This window comes from Talpa europaea (genome assembly GCF_964194135.1).
Source record: "Talpa europaea genome assembly, chromosome: 12".
NCBI lineage: Eukaryota > Metazoa > Chordata > Mammalia > Eulipotyphla > Talpidae > Talpa > Talpa europaea.
In genome coordinates this window covers 99,226,605-99,249,625 of record NC_140079.1, presented here as the reverse complement: position 1 = coordinate 99,249,625, position 23,021 = coordinate 99,226,605, and the positions used below count along the sequence as shown (strand labels likewise).

Below are 23,021 nucleotides of genomic sequence, written 5' to 3'. Positions count from 1 at the left end.
CCAGGGAGATCCCCCGTCCCAGGCTGTGTTCCCTGCACACCGCAGGGGCTTTGCTTCTTGTCTTCCTTGATGGCAAAACTTCTCCCAGGGGAACCGCAAATGCACCTATCCCCAAGGCAGGTCTGCCCAGAGTTCTTGAGCGGGTACCTGTTTAAACATTCTTGCTTTGAGGGAAATTCTGATTCCAGATAAATCCCAGTGGGGTTAGGGTGAGGGGGTTCTCAGAAAGTAAAGCCACACACACAGACATGGAGAGCTTGGGTCATCCTAAGACCCAGGGAGCCACTGACGAGCCCCATGTCCTGGGAAGGCCAGGTAAGGCTTGGGTCGGGGCCCAGGTCTGTTTCTGAGGCACCGTCTGCCTCAGAGGCTCCCCAGAACTATGCCTTCCTCTGAGACCTCGCTCCCTCAGAGAGGACACGCAAGTAGCATAGTCACAGAGTTTTCCCTGTCCCTGAGCCGCCGCCCTGAACATCCCCCTGGACCATGAACGGAAACTTCTCATCTCATCTGTCGGAGGTGGGTTCGTCAGAACCTTTCTCAACCTAAATTTGAAAACAAGGCAAATGCTTAAAATCCACTTTCCGGGGTGCGGTGGGGGTGATGGAGGGGTCTAACTTGGGCCACACACTGTCAATATCCGAAGATGGGTCATTTTTCCCCTTAATGATGATCCATGCGGTTTGTTTTAAATAGTGAAGTGGTTTGTACAAAGGGTAATTCCTGGTAAATGAAGCCATTGCTCACGCGGACATGTTCAGATCGAAAGCAATTGAACTGAAACCTGCAGATCACCCCTTCCTGTCTTTAATTAGAAACTGGCTCAGGGAGCCGCTTCCCGGAGAAGACAGACTCCCGCCTGGGGCCTCAGGAGGGGCACTGCCCGGCCCGGCCGCCGCTCGCAACTCGCAGACGCCCGTTAGGCCGCGCCAGCGCCAGTGATGGCTGCGTGGAAAAGTTCAATTCTCATTCCGGTTACCTTGTGCTCTCAGCCCGATGATTTATAGGGGCCCAAATGGCATTTTATCACCTTCTTTCTTCTTGACTTAATCCCATGTTGATTTATTAGATGGTGCTGTGGATTGGGGGGAGTCGATAGTGCCAATAACGCAGAAAAGAATTAGGATAGATTATCTCCGGGTCTGATGGTTGTAGGGATGGAAGTGTCTGCTCTGAGCACTTGCCCAGACCTGGCGATCGTCCTCGGGAGTGGAGATTCCTCGTCTCTTTCCAGAGAGATCTGGTGTCCTAAATGGCTTCAGGAGTCCATCTTCCCTGATGTTTTCCGCACAGAAGGGAAGGATGCGTGGACTGTTGGGGGGCTCTGCTGCGCAGAGGCCCAGGGTCAGGCGGGCTGGGGTTTGGCTTGAGCCTCTCTCGTGTCAGGAAGCTTGGGGGGGGGTATTGATTTCAGGGTTCCTTGGGTAGCTTCTGCCTGCAGATTATTTAACGTGACATTCACAGGTGAGGATGGCGAGCATCTGGTAGTGGTAGATGCTCACGGGCACCTGGGAGCGCGCCTGCCATTCCAGGCCGGTGTCAGAACACACGGCGGCGGCCGCGCTGCCTGGGCCGATGGAGAGAACGTGCCATTGTGCTCACGCGCCATCTGCTTTCCTCACAGCTGGCCCTGGAGTAATTGTCCAGTAGCTGATGGGCTGGGGGCAGACCATCTTTTTTTTTAGGGTTTTCTGATTCATTTAACCAGCCTCTCGGGCCCCAAGAGGAAACATAATGCCTGTTTATTCATATTGGCCGGTTAAGAACAGTGTAGTTTGTCAGGCAAATAATAGTCTTCTGGAAGAGAAAGAAATTGCAGCATTGTAAACAAAATCAGGTTGGTGCACGCGCCGCGGGGGCCGTGGTGGAGGTGGCCTCCCGCGCCGTAGCAGTGCTGAGCGTGTGGGCGTAATGGCCCCATCTGCACAGACCTTTTTAATGGACCAGGAGAGGTGTCCCAGCGCGCTGTTTAATTCAATTAAGAAGAGCAGAGAAAGTTCCATTCATCAATAAAGTTTCCTATTTCCGGGAGCTGCCCCAGAGAACTCTGCAGGGCGGCGGGAGGCCTGTGACTGTCCTGCGCCACCGAGGGCTCCAGCAGCACACTCAGCAGCTGGGGCTCTGGCCTGACAGTGCGCAAGGCGGGGTGCAGGCACCCGGGAATGAATAGCGAGCCCCCAGGTCATCCCTGCAGGAGGAGGGTCTTCCCATCAGACCCCACAATCAATTCCATTCAATTCCCAAGGCACCAGAGACCTCCCGGGGCTGGTACCTGGGGGCTCCGGAAAGTGTAGGGGAGAAGGAATCGGACGCTGTTTCCAACTCCGAGCTCTCCTGATTCACTAGTCCTGGCTGCAAAGGAGCAGGAGATGACCACTTTGATGCCTGCGATTCCTCTTCTGATCCCCGTGATTCCTCTTCTGATCCCCCTCTGTTCATTCGCTTTCCTTATCGCTGTTCAGTGCCAGTGTGTTTAGATCTCTGTTCGACTGGCAGCAGCAGGCTGGCAGGACCTGTCCACTCTGTGGGTTACTCTACCCACAATGCCTAGAAAAAAAGCTAATGTGTAGTAGTTGTTCAATTCAAAAAAAGAGCAATGAATGAATACATGGCCTTGCTGCAATTTTTCCTGGCACTGGGGATATTGTGGCCAGTCAGTGAAGAGAGGACTCTGGTGCCCTGGGGCTGGCATTCCAGGAGAGAATAGAGGAGGCAAAGGACATGAGGATTTCAGGTTGTGGAGAATGCTCTGCAGGACCCAGCCAAGGTGGTGATGCAGCCTAAGTGGGCTGGCTGAGGGGCGTTCTCAGGTTTCATCTGATGGGTGGGTGGGGGGCATCTCCCCAGGAGGTAATGACATCCTGACCTGCACACAAGGGAGCAGTATGCACTGGACCAGTGAGAGAGGGTTCCAAAAGGGGGGAGGGGTTCACACCACCTCTGCATAAGATCCTGTCGCAGGCCTAGAGCCAGGGGGAGGTGGTCTGCCATGGGTGAAGCCAGTCTCCAAGGCCTGAACTCTGGGGCTGTGTTGAAATGAGGCAGGTGGGAAGGCAGAAGGCGGGAGCTGGATGTCCCTCAACAAGTGAGAGGAAACCACTGCATCATGGGCCAAACCCCGGGACATTTGCAAACAGGCTTCACGGTGGAGGTGAGAGCATTTTGTTGGTCTCTTTTGTGGAAGCCTCCCCCAGGTGAATGTCTGGCAATAAGGAGTGTGGTCCAGGGCTTTCCAAACTTGGGGTGCCCTGGCCTCCCCTTTCTGATGTTCCCCAACCCACCCACCATCCCAGTTGATAGCTACTAGATATTTTTAAAAATTAGCTCACATTTTCAACTTTAAAGTACTGAAAAATTCACCCACAACAAATATAAATACCTGCCCCGGAATCAGCTGTGAAGTTTTTCCAACATATATCAAAAGAAATATTTACCCACTCACGTGTTTACTCATCCCATGTTTGTTGAACTCCTGTCGGGTGCCAGCTGCCCTTCCAGACCGTCTCTGGAAGCAGGCACGGCCTCCCGGAGGACGTCATGCCCATCACGATTATCCTAGTCCCACTCCTGAATCATCCAGGCAGATGTCGCTCTGGAGAATCTTGCTCAATCCACTGGGTTTCCTGGGCGTGCCCTGATCCCCCTCCCCTGACCTGCAAAGTGCAAGACACTGGTTACCTGCTTGCTTGGCCTCTCACCTCGTCCCTGCTGCCAGGGCACAGTGAGGGGACACAGGTGTTTTGAGGCAGGGGCCTGGGACGGTGCTGCGATCTCCAGCTCCCCGCCAGGCTCTGGCCGAGGGGCAGATCTTACTCTTTTTGTTGTGTTTAAACACACACAGAATCAGAATTAGTGGGAGGCAGAGCAGGAAGCAGAGGTGAGTGCCCGCCCAGGGAAGGGATGGCTTGTCTTCTTCCTTTGCGGCCCTGGAACAAAGTAGAGGCCGCTGTAGGAATTAAGTGCCTCGGATTTCCCGTGCTGATGTGAGTGAGGATGCGCTGAAGGTTTAGTCTTAATGAGCCTTTTCTTTTTAGGCGTTTGATGTTTGCCCGGCACTCACCTCTAGGACTGGATTCTTCTTATCCAAAACAGCAGCAAGAGCCTCTGCTCTTCCTATCTCTGCTTCCCGAGCTCTGCCTGGATCTAGGCATGGGGGAGCTCTGCTCTTAGGAAGGGTGAGGGCTGAGAACCCTCCTCCCAAGTCTTTTATTTACATTGAATACCCCAAAACAGAAGGAACGGTGAGGTCCACGTCCTGCAGTATTCTGGAGCATTCTGGAGCATCTTGCAACATGCAGATATGAAACTTAACTCATTGGGAACCACTCAGCAGCCCCCAAAGCTCAGTGTATAAATAAGGGTGTGTCTAGAGATGTTTACAGGACAGAAATCGGGAGTTGAAGGCTGAACTCCGGTTCGGTTGTTCAGCCTGCTGATCCAGCTGGGTCCAGCAAGTCGTTTTACTGGATTTGGTGCTTTAATTACTTCTTGAGCAAAGTAGGGGCAGGAATAATTGTGAAGAGCAAGTCTGATGCAGATGAAAACACTTAGCACAGTGCCTGGGACAGAGTGAACCGCAAGAGTCGTTCCTTCAGAGGATGAATGAATGAACGGATGGGGGAATGAGGGTGTTCAAGAAAAGTAGCATCTCTTTATTGGAACTGAGCGTGTGTTTAATCCCCCATTTCTCCCCAGCTAATACGATCCATGCTTGTGGAGGACACAGACACAAAGAATCGGGGGTCTTGCTTTGCGGGGCCCTCCTGCTGGATCCCGGACCCCGCCCCACCCCCTCCTGTCAACTGTCAGTTCTGCTGGTGGTGTGGGATTGTAATGTGCCTGCACAGCTCAATTAATGCTCTGTGACAGGAGGAGGGAAAATAAAAATTGTCTTGCTCTTGTCAGTAGCAAAGTTATTTACTTTCAAAAGCTGACAGAATCACACTGCAGGGGCTTCATTTATTTCCATTCAGAATGTCATTATTCTGTGATGTAGGGACGTGGGCACACACGCTGAAGTTTATTCCCACCAGCTCAAAGGTGGCGGGTGCTTCTAAAGTGTGGATAGTCATCGGGGAATCTGGGGGAGTCCTTCTAGGGCTCAGGAGCCCCCAGCCTGGCAGCATGTGCACCCCGCGGGGGAGCCACTCCAGGGCCCGGTGAACTGTCTAGAGGACACCTGCAGTGTCAGCCCCGGGACCAGTCCCAGGAGGGGCGGCCTGCATCCGCCACCCCCTGATCGCCCGTCCTCTTGGTCCTCTTGATTCTGAAGCCTAAGAACCAAGAGTGGGGCTCTTAGCTCCACGTCACCCTTTATCTGAGCCTCTTCTGGAATTTCTGCAAACACAGAGCGCCCGCTGGAAATCACTTTGCTTCGGGTCGATCTGTTGTTACCACTTAAACTCTCTGACAGGTGCTCTCATCCAAATAATCAGGATAAAACTGTGCAATTTTTTTTGGCGTCCTTTCTTTCTACTCCCCCCCACCCCCACGTGTTCCCAGGGAACACTTAGAATGGCACCCGTGGAGTGGAGAAATTCTTTCTTCACGGTGCAATGGCAGAGGCTTCCACTGGGGGTCTCCGTGTCGAGCACGTTGCCGGGGCTGCTTGAGGACACTCCTTTCTTTTCCTTGCGCCTCCTTTGGTCTCATTCAAAAAGTGAGGTTCCCCGAGGAAAGAGCAGGAGAGGCGGCTTCGAGGACCATTTAGGTGACCGGAGGATGCAGAGTCCTCTGCAATGATAATAATACTAAAATAATGCCAGTAATGAAAGAATCAATAACTTTTATGGAGTGCTCCGTGGCGGGCACACGACTAAGCACTTTTCCATGGATCACCTCATTTAATCCCCCGCAAAAGGCCTCCGGGGAGTGGATATTAATCGTTTCGAGCCTGAGATGCAGATGTGTGCGTAGGTGGCAAGGTCTGTATCCGGGGCCGGCCTGTGTCCCTCCCGGGCTGGCACTGGGCAAGTCCTTCTGCACCGTGCCCTGGCCTGGCAGGTCGGGCCTGCAGGATCCCCAGCCTGAGCTGGCCGCTGGCTCGGGGACACTCTCCCCTAAGCTGAGTCCGTGTCTAAAGGAGAACAGGCAAAACTTGTCCAAAGGGAAACATCGGGAGAGCTTTCCGCCCTGGACCTTGAGGTGATCTCCCGGGGAGGGCGTTGTAATTACTGCTGAGCAGATTACAGGCCATGAGGCTGTCGGACTTGGGAGGATGAGGGCAAGGAGAGTGGCTGATGGGAAGCTGATGGGAAGCGTCGGTTCCCAGAATGATGGAGTGCATTTCTCTGCAGCCAATTCCAATCCCCAGGTCCCCGTTGTGCTGAGGAGGTCTCCCGCCACACAGGAAATGCAGTCACTGCCCAGCTCTGTGTTAATGATTTATACACCCGCACCTCTGCTTCCGTTCACTGGCGGGGCCTGGGCGTGTTAATAAAGGAATTTCAGGGATGGGGTCCCAGCTTGCCGCGCTGTTCTGCTCGGTGCGGTGCAGACTGCTTCATAAATCAAAAGAATTTAGTGCTTTACAGCCTTCCTGAGCTCCTGAGATTGCGCGTGTGTGCGCGCGTGTGCACACAAGTGAGAGTGGGGAGGGTTGTGTGTTTAATGAGATTCACCTAGGGAATAGTCATCGCCTTCCTGTAAAGAGGGAGTGATGGGGGTGCCTCTGGCTTAGGTGTTTCAGGGGTGATGGGTGTGTTTTTAGAGGCGTCCTGGCCCTGTTTGTTTCCCTTTTGGAGTCCTGCGTTACCCGTGTCGTCTGGGAAAATGGGCTGGCACCATTTTATTAGCATAAAGACACGGCGGCCACGCAGCGGCCCCTTCCTTCTGCATGATCACAAGCCGCAGGCGGGGAGCAGGCGGGCCGGTGGGGCAGGAGCCCACGCACAAGGCAACACGCATACTGCAAACGCCCCCTTCAACCACGGGGCTTCGGAGGCTTTGGAGAAATTCAAGGGTTCAAGGCGGAAGAACACTGCTTTGTTTTAAAAATGAGTGAGGGCGTTTCACTGCTGAGTTGAGAATTCTGGATCTAGGAAACTTGTTTCTGTCTAGGAAGCCAGAGAAAGCTGATTCTAACCTCAGCTTTTGTTTGCAAATTGGAAGGAAAAGCCTAGGATGATGAAGTAGTATGTTTAGAGCCCTCTGTTCCTCTGTCCAGATATCTGCAGGAAAGCCCTGGGTTGGGGCTGTTGCTGTCTTGGGTTATGCGTGTGGTCTCTTAATTATGTCACGTGACGCTTGCTGTGTGGCTCTATGTCTTCCTCTATAGAGCCGAGAACTGAAAAGTAAAAGAAATCTGGGTGGGATAACAGAGGGATAACAGAATATTTAGAAAGCAAGGGACTCTTTACATATTCTATCCAACAGCATTATTTTTGTATTAGGGGGAGTCTTGATTTTAGGGAATGTGCCTGAGTGAAATAAAATAAGGCAGACCTTAAGGAAATGACCATGTTATTTTAGCAGAATTGCCGAGTAACGCGGGCAGGAATGAATGAATGAATGATTGGATGGACGGATGGATGGATGGATGGATGGATGGATGGATGCAGAGACAAATAAATAAGGCCTCAGGCAGCCCCCACCTTAGCAGGGACTTGCATTCCTTTTGCAAATGTGAAGTTTTTGGTGACTGGTTCTTATCAACATTTATTCTGATGAGAAAAAATGAAAAGTATTTTCTGAAACTGACAATTTCCACAAATAGTCACTTGCAAAGACTATCTTTTCCCGTTTTTCTCTCCCTGAAAAGTGGGGACTGAACTTGCATATTTACATAAGTAAATAAAGGAGGGGATACGCGTTTTTCATCTCAGGAAATACGACACAGCATCTTGGGCTGGGGAGGCAGGTGTCCACCAGCGCCGTTTACATTTATATTGTACTGATTCTGTGTTTGCATTTGTCCCCCTATTATATGAAGCCATGAGTGTCTCATTGTCTTTAATTGTGTCTACGAGGCACAAGACAGCAGTCAACATCTGCTGCATTGTTTACTTGGTTTACACATAGCTTTGATGGGTTATTAAACAATCTATTTTTCAAACCGAAAACAGAGAAACCAGCCGAACCCATATTACGGCATTTTGTAAAGACCCATTATGCAATTAGCACTTGGGATTTGTGCAAAGCTGGTGATTCACCCAAATAAACATCCCTTTATTCTGATAGCTCTTAGCTTTGTGGGAAAATATCAATTTCCCAAAAAAATAAAATCGCATTTCCTCCCGAGTCACGTGGCCTGCCATGAAGATGATGGGATGATGATGTGTTAATGTGAGGGATGGATGCTTCACTTTTTTAGATCAGAAAAAGAGCAATTTTCCAAAATAATGGTGTCTTTAATTCAAGCCAGCAATTATTCTATTACATAAGAAACTCTTGGCTTACATATCAGACAGACTTTTAAGAGTTGATCTCGTACTATGGGAAAAGAGACATGAAATGTTTTTAACCATTTGTTGGCTGTGCGGAGTCGCCCTGATCTATCGATGAAAGACGCTGAATGGTCTAGAGGGACGCCTGTAACATCCGCAATGATTACCTCAGACCCCCGCCTTTGGCTGAAGTAATTGGTTAATAATTAATTCACTTGCTCATTCCTTCAACAAATATTTCTTTAGCCTCTGCTATGCCTCAGAAGTCGGGGTAGTCACTGAGGATCCAGAGCTGAGAAAATGCTCTTTATTTTCCTTCATGGAGGCTTCACCCTTGTGGGGAGATGGTGCTAGACAAGTCATCACCATGGAAATGGGGGCCACGGTGGTGACCCAGGCTCTGAGGGAGAAGGGTTGGGCTCGGGATGAGGCCTCTTCTCCGAGGTGGTGGTCCTGATGCTGACATGGATCGGGGAGGACTCAGAGGGGGTGGACATGGGGAGGAGACCGGAGCCGCTGAGGAAGGTGGGCCCTGCCTGGTGTTCCTCAGGGGGTGAGAGAAGGGGAGCGGGGCAGAGAGAGTGCAAGACCCTCGGGACGGTGGGGGCAGTGATATGGGGGAAGATGCTCTCCCCAGGGGAATAAGATAGCAGAATGAAAACAAAGCACAGGGTTTTCAGTAGAGGGCGGTTGTGCTTGAATTTAGCCTTTAAAGAGACCCGGTGGTCCAGACTGGAGGCTGGACCAGGTTGGGGGCTGTGCAAAGCACAGGTGGAGCCAACGGTCACCTGGAGCAGCAGTGACAGGAGACACAGGCAGGTGTGCAGTTTGAAAACAAGCCTCATGTGACCCCACAGCCCCCAGCTAAGAAAGCAGCAGCTGTGATCTAGAAGGGGTGGCCTGGGCTGGCGAGGATGGTGGGTCCCGGATGAACTGATGGGGGGGCTGGAGCTTTACAAGGCACGACGGCCGGCCAGCCAGTTTCAAAGTGTCTCAGGCCCAGGCTCTCTGGACAGTCCCTGGCTGGGATCAGGCTCTTGATGACTGGTCTTGCACGCTGTTCAGAAGTACGGCTTCCCATGCAGAGCTACCCCCCCCCCAGCACAAGGGTGACCCTCACAGTCTATGCTTGACTGGATGGCCACTCCCATCTTGTCAGCAGATACCCAACATGGCAGTGAGGAGTATGGGGGGCACAGCTGCCACCCCACCTCTGATCAGGGGATTATAGGAGTTCAGTGCACACCTTGTCAGGCAAAACTGGCTTTGACTCTTGAAAACATTACAAATCCTATGGACCTATACCAGCTCCAGAGACTTGAGTCTTACCCCTCTGATATAGGAGGGGAGAGGATACAGGTATAAAGCAATGGTCATAGAGGGTCAGTAACCTATGGTTGTTATGAGTATGGCTTGAGATAGAGTCCCCAGCGTAGCTCCCAGCAAATGGGAAGAGATCAGTGTAAGTACTTCTCTTCTTGGTGGTGGTAGAGGCAGTGGATGTGCTAGTGCTGGTATTGACGGTGGCAGTGGTGGTGCTGAACTGAGCTAGTGATGGTGGTGGTGCTGGCGGTGGTGGTGATGGTGATAGTGTTGATGGTGATGATGGTGGTGGTGCTGGTGGTAGTGATGATGATGATTCTGATGGTGATGATGATGGTGGCAGTGCTGTTGTTTACTGAGCTAGTGGTGGTGCTGATGGTGGTCGTGATGGAATTAGTGATGGTGGTGGTGATGATGGTGCTGGTGGTGATTATGATGGTGGTGGTGATGGTGATGATGATGGTGGTGGTGCTGATGGCAGTAATGATGGAGTTAAGTTAAATGGTGATGATGATGACAGGAGTGGAAGTGCCATTGGGGGGATGATTGAGTTAGTGATGGTGGTGGTGATGGGGATGATTATGGTGGTGGTGGTGGATGATGATGATGGTGGTGGTGATGATGATGATGGTGGTGGTGATGATGATGATGCAGTGGTGGAAGTGGTGTTGGGGGGGTGATTGAGTTAGTGATGGTGGTGGTGATGGGCATGATGATGGTGGTGGTGATGATGATGATGGTGGTGATGATGGTAGTGGTGGTGGATGATGATGATGGTTATGGTGGTGGTGATGGTGATGGTGGTGTTGACGGTGATGATGATGGCAGTGGTGGAAGTGGTGCTGGGGAGTGATTGAGCTAGTGATGGTGGTGGTGATGGGGATGATGTTGGTGGTGATAGTGCTGTAGTGGTGCTGTTTACTGAGCTCGTGTGGGTGCTGATGGTGGTAGTGATGGCGTTAATGATGATGATGCTGTTGGCAGTGGTGGAGGGGGTGTGGAGGTGTTGGCGTGACTGAGCCGGTGAAGGTGATGTTGATAGTGGTGGGGATGGGCCTGCTGATGGTGGTGTAGAGGTGGAACTGGGCAGTGCTGGTGGGTGTGATACTTGCACCGGTAGGTAGTGGTGCTGGTAGTGACAGAGGAGGTGATGAAGGATGATTACTGGTGAGGGTGCAGCATGACCTGGTAGTTTCCCTTCCAAATACCTGGGTTTCCACTTGGCTCCACTCTGCCACTTGCCATCCTGTGTGCCTGTTGACAAATGAGCCAACCTTTCTTTGTCTCGGTTTTCTCATCATAAAGTGGGCACACTCAAGTTGTCAGGCATTATGAAGACTAAGTAAATTATTATTTATAAAAAAAAAATACAGCACAGCTTTGTTCTAACAAGCAAACTCTCACATGTCCATAGAACCTGCTTGTTAAATAAAGTACCTGGTGCCGAGTGACGTCTTTGGGAAGGTGCCCATGGCTTCTGGGCTGCTGCTTTCTTCTTCTTGATTCCCCTTTTCATGGTGGCAAGGAAGGCCATCCTCCCGTGCCCGCACGGCCAGGCCCACCCCCGGCCCTCCATGTGTTCTGAGTATAACAGGTGTGTGGTGAGCCAGAGTTCTGGCAGAGAGCAACATGAAAAAGACTCCCAGTAATTACAAAAATAACAAGGAGGGCTGCTTAGCGAGGTAGGCAGATGAGCACACCACTGCCAGAATGATAAATGGCGCCTGCAAATGTTAGGTCCCAGTGGGAGGATTGGAACATATGGGAGAAGCCGTGCTGGAAGCTGGGCACCATCGGTGAGTTTCTGAGCGGTTAAGGAAGGCCACTGGGTGCCAAGGTTTTTCTTCTCTCCTTTTTCCCCTCCTACTTCTAAACTCTTCAGTTCCCTTTTGTCCCTTTTGTTCTATTTTGGTCCTAAAAGCAGCCTTCATCTCTGAGGCCAGCCACGGAGTGTCCAAGGAAGTGAGGTCTGGGTGGTAATCCTAAAACAAACGGCCTCCCCGGTCTGTGAATTTCCCCTTTGAGCTCAATGCAGCATCCTTGGGAAAGAGGCAAATGAAGACAGTAAATCTCGCAAGGAATGTGGACTTGTTGAGTTCAGATCTGTGATGGGTGGGAGTGCAAAAAAATGAGCACCCAAAAGCCAACCAGCCAACCAGTGTGTGCGTGTTGGCACGGGAGCCAGCGGCTCTCCCTGCCAAACGCTATTTAGAAGGAGGACGTGGCCTGTGGTAGGTTGATTGCAGGTCGCTGTTTCTGTGTCTGGGTCTGAATAGAGTTTGGAGACTGCGCCACCGTTGCTGGCGTGGCTCCGCCGCCCTGGGATTTCTCTGCAAGGATATTTTGGAATTCTTGTTCACCGCCCACACGGCTTTTCCTAGGACTCCCTTAGAAGAGGCTTCAGCATAAGGCGAGGTTTGTAATGTGGGGAATCTACAAGGTGCCCACTCCTTCGTAAACTTCCAGGATTCCTGGCTGAGCAAATGCATCGACTTCTCTAGAAATGCAAAGCGAGCCAAGGATAGGATGTGGAAGCAGACAGGCATGGCTTTGGCTGCTGGACTTCCCACCCCACTAGCCATAGATGGTGAGAATTCTGAGTTACACTCCTTGGTCTGCAGAATGGGACTGTTAGGAGCAGCGATACCGGAGTATTGGTAAAAGATCAAATGAGCTCAAGACTTGATGATGCTAAGACGGTGTGGAGGACTTAGGGTTTATTTAAGGAAAGACACAAAAGCTCTCTTTGATGACTTTCTTGTCTGCACATGTGTACATGAACCCTTGATGCTTACCCTCACTATTGAATTAGTCCAGAATCTATTAGTGGCCAGGGACAGAAACCCAAAGCAACTTAGCTGCAAAAAAAAAAAAAAAAAAGTATATATATATATATATGGGGATTTATTGATTTGTGAATCTGGATGTTTGGGGCCAGCCCACTGGGAGTAGTCACTTAAATGCCTGGCATCCTATAAATGGACATGGCCAGGCTTAGATGGACCCACTATGAATAAAGTCACACGCATGAAAGTGGACTGAAGCCCAGGGGATATTTTAAGTGCATTACTACATTGTTTAGCCTACTCCCCACCATCCTGTGAAGACGACTTTGAGCTCTGGCTTTGTAAGTGAATTAATTGAGATTCAGAGAGGTTAAGTATCTTGTCCAGGACCACAGAGCCAAGAATTGTCAGAGTCAGAATTCAAAGCTCAACTTAGTACGGGAACATTATCTGAGTTCCTTACCAATACGATACACTGCTATTATTTTTTTAACCCTTTATTTTTTTGAAGATTTCTTTATTTATGCATACAAGAACTGGGATACATGACTCAGTCGGAGACTAGTTGTCTTTCCTTGAGAGGCAATGTAGCATGGACTAGGAAGCTGCCCTGGGCCAGACCCACCGCTCATGAGCTCTGTGGTCTTGGGCGAGGTAACCTCTCTGTGCCTCAGCCTCTGGGCCAGTTATAGGGCAATATCAGGGCTCACCTTGGAGGGTTGTTACAAAGATTAAACGAGCGAGTACACAAAGCATAGAAGGTGTCTGCAAATAGTAAATGGTGTATATTGATGGTGGAAAAATACCTAATAATAGATCGGAAAGGAAGACTCAGAAAGGAAATGAGGTCACTCAATGTGGTTCCTCTTTTGATGTCCCCAGAGCGCCCCAGAAGGGCACAGCTAATCTGGGAAGTTGGAAAGTCCACCTGTCAGAGGCTCGTTGGCCACCAGCTGCCTGGCCGTGACATTGGGGAGAAGCCATTTGCAGCGGTCAGCCCCTGGCTCGCCCCCTCAGTCGGTCAGCTGTAGGGTTTGGCTCTGGGGGCCTCATGCCTGTCCTCTCAGCAAGACCAGGCAGGCACGGTCTCTGACCAGGCACGCAGCACTTTGCTTCATCCTGCTCGCTTCCCTGGCCTGGCTGGTGCTACACTGCTGAGCCCCACGCTTGCGCCCACACGCACCCTCTCAGCACTCCAAAGGTGTCAGTTTCCTGGTCTGGAACTGGCAGGAAAACCCTCCAATCCTCTGTGACTGCTCCTTGTAAGTGTGCAAGAGGGTGGCCTGTGACCCGGCTTTCCAATACCCAATGCCTTAGCTCCACCCCGGATTGTTGGGCCTTCTTGCCTTCATGAAAACCTCACCTCTGCCAGGCTGCAAGAGAGTGTTTTGAGGGTCAGGTGCACATTCTCCAAAGCCCTGGGCTGGAGTGCACATCAGCGTGACCCCCTGAACGTTGGCCCTAATGGTTGAAGATGCCACACGAGGGATTCCGGACTCTGCCCACTTCTGTCCTTGAGAAAGCACAGCGCGTTTTGACTTCCTGCTTCAAAATCTGCTAGAGAGTCACAGGCCCCTTGGGGATCCACTGATGAATTCCAGAGGGGGCATCAATATCATCCTATAATGATAAGGGGAATCTTGTGGGTTATGTGCAATTTTCTGGGATAACAGGAAAGTGTTCTGAGTGGTTCATGCATTAAAAATATAGGGGAAGAACCATCACCCACAGAAGAGCTTTGCTATGAAAAAGAGCCACAGGTGGTCAGCCCAGGGGGCTGAGATGAGGTGTCCCCATCACAGAGAAAGGCCAAATGGTGACCTCTTCAGGACTATCTCTCTTGGATGGCCCCTTTCCTCCTCCAGGGGGGACCCTCCCCCGTGTCCCAGTGACCAGCCACCTGGGGTCTGCTTTTGCTGTGGAGGCGCCTCCGCAGTGCCTGAAGGTTCAGTGCAAGGTATAGGGGCCAGACCTTCTCCAGACCTTGGGGTATGGCCTTTGGCTGGCTTTGTCTTGTCTTCCTTTGCCTCTCATGGTGTTTAAACGCTTGAGGGGGAGTGACAGGTGGAGGCTGAAGAAGAGGAGGTGACTCACATGGAGTTCAGTCTGCTCAGAGCACTTGGATGAGCACAGTAGATCCAAAGCAGGCTTCCCTGGTCCTTAGCAACGGGACTCTGCCGCTCCTCTTCGTGGTACAGCTCTGCCATTCTAGATACAGGGCCCTCGACTCCAGTGGACCCACTCACCTCTCCTCTCCATGCCTCAGTTTTTATTGTCTTTAATGCAATACATTTAACAGCATGTTCTTTAGAGATGTAGAGAGGATAAACTGAGATAACACTTGTGATGAGATTATTGTCTGGTATGCCGTCAGCATCAAATTATAGCAACTATGGTGATGATGATGACAATGACGATAAAGATGCTGATGAAGAAATAGGATGTGGGAAACAAAGAGAGAGGGAGTAAAGAACTTGGCACAGGGATGGACACATTGATGCTCAGTAGCCAGATATTCCAATAATGGCAGGATGGATGGATGGATGGATGGATGGATGGATGGATGGATGGGTGTGTGTGTAGAGGGAGGGAAGGAGAGAAGGAGGGATGGAGGGGGCTAGATGGATGGGTGGTTGGGTGGATGGGCGGAGAATGGTACATAATTGGCCAATTGGTCATGATGTGTCTGGATCAAAAAAGGACAAATTGGTTTTCCTCACTGGACTTCTCAGGCACAGCTCTACTCTATGATGCTAATAGGCATCATGTCACCCCAAGAGAGACCGAGAGCAATTTGAGCTCCCCCCATGGAATTTTTTTTTTTTTTTTTTACCATGAGTCATTGCATGGTGCTTCTGCACTGTGCAAAGCATGTTGCGGGAGCTGCCAATCCAGACCTTTAGTCCTTGAAGGGAAAAGTTATGTGTGGAGCTCAGGCAGCTTAGTCAGTTCCCAGGAAGAGGAGGGTGAGCATGGGGTGTGGATGAAAGACCCAGTTACTAGCCCTGGGCGCTATTTGTAGTGGTGTCTATCCACGGATCCTGACGGGACCTGCAGCATGGAAGGCAGAAGATATAGAGAGGGCAGAAAGTTAAAACCAGGGAGCAGGCGATCCCCCCTCCCCATTCTGAGAGCCCCCAGGGAATACTCATGTGCCTCCAGCAAGGTCAACAGATTCTCAAACTCAGTTGCCATTCATCCCCAGACAGGTCAGGGGTCAGTTCCTGAAGCACCGTTGATCTCGGCAGAGATGATGTGCGGGGCTGATATTCTTAGATTTGCTCATTCAGCCAGTCAGTCTGGCTTTCAGAGGAGAATCAGGTCAAGAAGCGCTTAATGAACCAAGAGGAGCTCCGTGCTGCTTGCACCACTGGGGCTTCAAGTTTCCAATGATAATCAGCAGCCTTCTCACTCCATATAACTCGAATTTTCTTTGTGCATCTTCAAAACCATTTTTCGAGGTGGTGGTGTGACCCGGGGTCTTGGATTGTTTGGGTCACTCCCGATTCCAAATCACTGTCCCATAAGCCTTTGGTTGAATTAGAAATCCTCTTATTTTGCTGCTGAAACTATGGTCTGCCATGTAGGGAAGCCATCCCTATCCTTGCTCGCCCCTGCATCTGCATTTTGGCTTTGGAGCATGCAAGGAGGTACACGCTGGCAAGAGAAGGCTCATCACTGTGGCATTCACTTGCATGTTGTCACATTTATTTGACTTAACCAATTAGCTTAGTGGTTGAGGGAAGGAAGAGTATGGATACCCCTGGATACCAGCTGATCTGAGCTGGCCCTGTCCTCCAACTTGTCACTCAGGTGTCTGCATTTATGTCACTTCAGTCTCTAGATGACCTTCCAAGGCATGGTTACTGCTCATTTTCTTACTGTACAGATGACACATCTGAGGCACAGAGAGGGTAAGTCATTTGCACAAGAAGTCTCAACCAGCCATGGTGGATGTGGGGCTGTTCGTGTGGGCAGCATGGCTCTGTGTGGCTCTTGACGGCTCTGCTGGTGCTTGTGCAAGGAGGGAAACAGGGGTGGGAGAAGAAGTGTGGAGTGGCGAGGGCAGAGTAACCACACAGCAACGAAGTCCTGCCATCTTATAAGGGCATCAGAGCCTCTGCTCCCTGAAACCATCCATGAGAGTGTGGGGTGGCATCTCTCCCCAGGATGGGTGTTTCCTGGCTGGATTGGTCCTCCACTGAGGATGCAGATGAGGTGGCTGTAGCCTGGGCACCTAGTGGTGGATGGTCAGTTTATCCGTCCCACCACGGTACAAGCTTTTCCTATGGAAGACCATGCTTGCCGCCACTGATGGGGTTATCCAGACTTCCCTCTTGTGGAAACTTGACTGTCCTCAGCACCAGGGCCACACGCAGCCCGGCATCCTGTGGGGTCTCACTTTGCGGCCAGTGATGCACTGGGCAGGGTGGAGGGCTTGTCTGCTGCTGAGTGGAGTGACCCATTTTGGTTCAACTTGTTGCTCTAGAGTGTTGTTCCTGGAGACCTAGCAGAGGTCAGAGCAAAGAACACACGCTTTGCTGCCCACCCTCGGACACGTCACTTCTCTCTGAGTCTCGTTTTTATCCTGCACACACCACAGGTGACTGTCAGGTACTCATTGAGCATCTTGTCTATGTCCAGCTTTTTGAGAATAAGGGAAAACAAAATGATGGTGCAGGAGGGGGAGGAGAGACTCTGGATGCATCCCTGACTGTGACTCCCAGGCAGAGCTGTACCACTGGGGACAAATTCCTGCTGGTCTTTCAGGGGCTCTGACAAGTGGGTCCTGAGCACCGGCGTGGCAGGGAGCTGCCGGGAGGCCCCAGGGTGGGGCTGCAGGCTGAAGGATGGGTGGTCCACCAGCACTGGGGTGAGGGAGCAGGAAGCGTGGAGGCTTCCACAGAGACATGTGTGGGGTGCAGGTGCAACATTGAGGGGGCAGCTCTGGCATGGAGACAAGAAGGAGTGGAGAGCAATTTTCCATGGGCACAGAGAGACAGCTGGAGAAGATCATAAATTGACCAGCACCTTCTGAGCGCCCCCAAAATGCCAGGATACCCACATATAACCTGTCATTCTGCAGCAACACTGTACCCCGGTGAGATGGAAAAAGTGCTGTCCATTTGGACAGAAGAGACAGGGCCCAGGACGGATACCCCTTCCCAGGTCAAACGTTTAACAGGGGGGCAGCCTGGATGCCATCCTAGCTTCTGCAACGCTGACACGCAAACTTTTTGTTCTATGCCCAGAGGTCCCAGGACACTCCATGTGACCTTGGGGAGTCACATCGCTCTCAATGATCTGGGGGCCCCGGCAGCCTCTAGGTGTTTTTGAACTTCTTCGAGCATTTGCCCAGGCACTAATTCTCTCAGTTCATTTTGGGAGAACCTCACGTGCCATGCAGCCATTCCGCCGTCTGCTCGAATGAGTCCAGATCACAGGGGAAGGTGCCCTGAGTTCTGCCTGGGGTGACAGAGGAGGCTTTGTAGAAAATGTGACGGTTGACTTAGTCCAGCAAGATGGAACTAGAATGGAAGGGAGGGAGGAAGGAAAGGGCAGAGGAAAGGAAGAAATACGACAGGAAGGGAGGAAGAAAGAGAGGGAGGGAAGCAGAGCAAAGGGGCGGGGTAGGGAAGGGCAGCTCTGTCTTGCAAGCCTTGTGTGTGGAGACTTGGATTCATAAAGGAACGTGGCAAAGACGACTTGTGAGTGTGGTTTGCTCAACGGAGTGATTTGTAAAAGGAAGCATGGTGTTATTAAGATCTGCAAAGGTAGAGCAATATGGTGAGGAATGTTGTGTAATATCCTGAAATCTGTGGGGAATTCTCTGCCCCCCAATCTAGCCAGGAAATGGGGTGGTATAAACAGTTAAATGTTACATACAAATCTGCAGTATGAGATAACCCCTGTGAATTCAATGAGATAGAGTATCATGAATATTGTCAGTGAAATACTTCGTTTTATGCTTTTTTGTTTTGTTTCAGTGGTTGATGAATGGGCAACAATGTTTGGCTACTTTTCAGGTAACAGGGAACAAATCGTGGAGACAGTCTCAGGAGACAGGCCCATTCTCCTGATCTTGGGAGGAGACAGCTCCTTCCCCAGACTTCATGGACGGTTAGTAGAGGGAAATGTGCCCCAGAGATTCCAGATCAAGAGATATTTAGTTCTAAATTTTATGTGAGATGCTGCCATTTAAAATGTGCTGTTTTCACCCAATTTGGACATATCGCCACTATCATCATCATCACCGTTAACATCACTATAACCAGCTCCCCCACTATTACCACCATCACCCTCTTCAGCAGCAGCAGCTCTCAACTGGATTTGGTCCATGAGGCTGCAGTTGGTTCTGCTGGCCAATAGAATCCATCAGGTGGTAACTGGTCTCTAACTATTCCTTTCTCCCAACCACCACCCAAGACTTGTGTTTAAGTCCCCCTTTTTTCTCTTACATGGCTTTATTTATTTTTTTTAAAGATTTATTTATTTATTTATTTATTTATTTATTTATTTGTTTGTTTGTTTATTTATACAAGCACTGGGTACAGTCAGAAGCGCGGGAGGGTGAGAGAATTCACCAGAGCCAGAGCGGGGAGCAGAGCAGGCAGAAGGACCGAAGTACACTGCTGAGGGGAGCGGCGGGCGGCAGGAGAGGTCTGCGCGCCATGGCGGACCCTCCATGCGGGACCCTCCTCCAGTGGCCGGGGAGCAACTGGGGATCAAACCAGCGCTGCAGAGGCCGCGGGCAGCTTTGCAACCCAGTGCTCAACCCCTGCGCCACCGGGGAGGCCCTACATGGCTTTAAACTATGGGGGGATGCCATTCAAAATTCTAGTGGTGGACAGAATCGTCCTCAGGTGAGCTCTGATGATCTGGGGAAGATACTACTATATCTGACAGCAGGAGCAGAAACACTTTAATCTAGAAAAGGAGAAGAGAAGCTTATAACTAAGAAGGGGGTATCAGCAGGGAAGGTGGAGGAAGATGGGGGAGAGATGAGGTTGAATAATCAAAAGCTGGCTAAGAAAACAGGCACCCCTTGATGGAAATCCCTAACATAGGGAGGATCCACAGATGTCACCAGGCAGTGGAGGGAAGGGCACGAAGCAAGTGGCAATGCACAATGGGACAAGAAAGGGGGGCATATTTGCCATTGGACTGTAGTCTGACTTCCAGAGGTTTGGATAAGAGAGGTTCTAAATGAGGGGTCAACCAGCCTTTTAGCCACACTGGCCCATTGATCCTTGAACTAAGAATGAGTTTTACACTTTCAAATGATTGGGAAAAAACAACAACAACAACAACAACAACAACAAAAACTCAGAAGATTAGGTGGCAGGTGAAAATTACAGGAAATTCAGGTTTCAGTGTTGCCTGCTGTAAATGCTTTCATGTGGCAGCATCGGAGTTCTGAGTAGTTGCAACTGGAAGCCTAAAGCCCACAGCACCTAAAATATTCATCACCTGCCTGTTGACAGAAAAAGTTTGCCACCCCCTGTGTCTCCCAGCCAATTCATACTGATGTGGTTGTCTTTGCAGGCCTATCTATGTATTTCTGCCTTTGCCAGAACTTTCTCCACTGTTCCTTTACCTTAATCTTTTATTCTACATTTATGCTACATACCCTGCATTTTCTAAGTTCTCGCAATATACCATGAACTGAATTCTGTGCACTGGACATTGGGTAGCCAACCAGATACCATGAGCCATGTACACCTGGAGCTGGGTGCAGAGAGGCACAGTATGGCCCCAAGGAGAGAAGGAACATAACGCCAGGCACTTCCCATTTGAGAAAACAGGACCCATGTTAGGTTTTGCTATTTTGATAGTTATTTCCTCTTATTTTGTATTAGCTCATAAAGTAATTGGAGCTGGATTTGGAATTAGGATGCTTTCAATTCATATAATTTCACACACTTAATTACTATAATCATAAGTGTCAATATTATATCATCTAACAGAAAACTCAGAAACAATGTGAGTAGCAATAGTTAGAATTAGAGGTGGTGAGGGTAGGAAGAAAAACACACATATATGCAAACCTTGGAAATCAACTGACTAGGTGAACAAAGCTGGTACTGAGCTTCCTGGTAGTCAAAGCGAAAAGGGTAACAAGACAGCTTTTATTTTCAGAGAGGGGGAGAAAAGATATTCATTCAGGAGCAACCAAAATTGTGTATAACAGAGTTCTTAAGAAGAAAAGAGGAAACAGCTTCTTTCAGAGGATATAACTAAATCTCCACATACCTCAGATGCAATAAATTTCTCCTTTCTCTCTGAATGAAATCATCAGATTCTTTCATAAAAATGATGTGCATTTATATATTCATAAATATATAATGTCATGACTATGTATATGTATTCATAAATGTACTATATATACTATCATGAATATGTATATGTATCCATAAATATAATGATCCTTTGTATTGACGTAACTCAGCGGTTTCCAGAATACTCCCACGGTTTCACTCATGGGGAAGGTTTTGGTGGAGAGTGAGTTAGATGTTGTTACCTCTGTACTGTTTTCAGGAGCTAAGACTCCGAGATGTGTGGATTTCTGACCTTCTTGTTACGGAGTTAAATTTCCTGCCTCCTGGTGCAAGAGTCTTTCTCTGAAGGGAATTTGCTCTGACCCAGGCCTCACCAAGTAAGGGCTCGCTCTCACCCAAGGAAGCTGTCTCATGGCGAGGCTGCTGTTCTCACTGGTTACTTCTCAGAAGCCAGCGTTGGAAATCATAGCCCAAAGCTAAAGTTAGAAACATATCATGCTGGTAAGTAGCAGGGGTCAGCTCGCAGCTGTTCCTGGAGCTTTCTGGTTGGAACGACAGGCCACTTTGATATGTGAGAATCAATTACCGAGAAACCTTGTCAAGATGGCCAAAATTCAGCCTTAAATAATTGAATTCTCTGCCAAACGCTGTCCGCTATCGTTATCTAGAAATGTAATTATGCAGCTAAATCAAGCAACTAAAATTAGTGTAGTGTAAAAACACCTTGGCCATCTGAAAGTGGAGGGATCGACATTTGGATTTAGAAAAAGCCAATAGTTGAATATGTTTTGCGGCGTCAGAAACTCTCCTGGTTTCGACAGAATCTTTACCCTGGTCCTGCTAAGAGGAGGAGGTGGGGCCTGGACCCAGGGGCTTGGCGTGAGGGTGTCAGATGAGGGACTCTGCCTCATCACTCTCAGAATCCTGCACCTCTGGGCACTGCCAAGCCCCTGCTCTCCTGGGGTGCAGGGTGGAAGGGGTCATTTGAATGTTATCTGCGCCTCCCTTCGAAAGCCAGAGTGTCTGCTCCACCACCGGGAGAACAGCACCCGCGTGATAAGAAGAGTGAAGTGTCTCTTGTGTCTGACACATCATGTTTGTCGCCAAGGATGTCCGTTGTCACACATCCCAAGAGGCAGGATCTCTTATTCTCTCAGATCATGAAGAAACTGAGGTTCAGAGACACTAAGTAGCTTGTTCAAACTCGCAGTTAGGACATGGGGCACCTGAGTCAGTGTAATTCCTATTCACGTGACCCCAGGGAACCTGACCTATTACCAGTCACATACCAGTCACTGGGGATTTTTAAATGCCAGAAAGATTTCAAACACTGACTCAAATGCATCCCTCATCTACACCTTCCGGGCAGTTTAGCTATGTCTTTAAACTCCGGGCTGGGGGAGGCACCCCTTATTAATATATACCCTATTAACACGGAGCAATGACGAGCTCAAAGACAAGAATGCCTTTTAGAAACACCCAAAATGACACACGTGAAGTTCTGCTCCGGAAGAAACACAGCAAGGCTGGGTGCGGGCAGCCTGCTTAGGACGTGTCTGCAGCCTGCACGGCCTATTACAAGCCTAGGACTCCCTAGGACTCCCAGCCAGCTTACAACTAGCCGAACCTCACTCCCCATGTGTTCCAGAAAGCTGATATTATTTCCTTCTCGGGAGAGTGCGGAGAATGTAATGACGTAAGGTGTAAATAATTTAGCTCTGCCTTCTCTGCGCATAGCTCACAGTGCAAATATTAACTGGTAGTATCACTCTATTCTTTGCCCAGATTGCCCCATTGTAATGAAAAAGAGAGAGAGAGAGAGAGAGAGAGAGAGAGAGAGAGAGAGAGAGAGAGAGAGAGAGAGAGAGAGAGAAAGAGAGAGAGAGAGAGATTAGATTATCTTTAGTTTCGTTTTGAGCACCACAAAAGACGGCCCACATTAACCTACCTGAGCTTTAAGTGGCAACTAATCATCTTATCAATTGCTATTTCTCAGCTTTTTCTCTCAGAATTCCAGGCCAACTTTGTTCCTGCCTTTTACCCAGATCCTTTAAGAGCTCAAATTTCATAGCCTCTCTCCCTCTGTCTCCCTCCACCCCCCCTACTGCCCCCCTCCTCCTCCCTCTGTCACCTCTCCTCTCTCCTAGTGCTTTTTTTTCTCTCTCTCTTCACCCCCTTTTCATCCACCCCTTCCCCCCTCCCTCGCCCCACCCCTACCCCCCAGAACTAAATTAATGAAGAGTATTTGG

At 49.9% G+C, this 23,021-nt stretch overlaps 1 protein-coding gene across 11 annotated transcripts in view; it reads left to right on the top strand.

The window, feature by feature from the left end:
• RBFOX1 (RNA binding fox-1 homolog 1) overlaps positions 1 to 23,021 on the top strand; it is a gene marked incomplete at both ends in the record, with an annotated part of 929,893 nt that overhangs the window by 593,377 nt on the left and 313,495 nt on the right. The gene's annotated exons all lie outside the window — the stretch shown is intronic.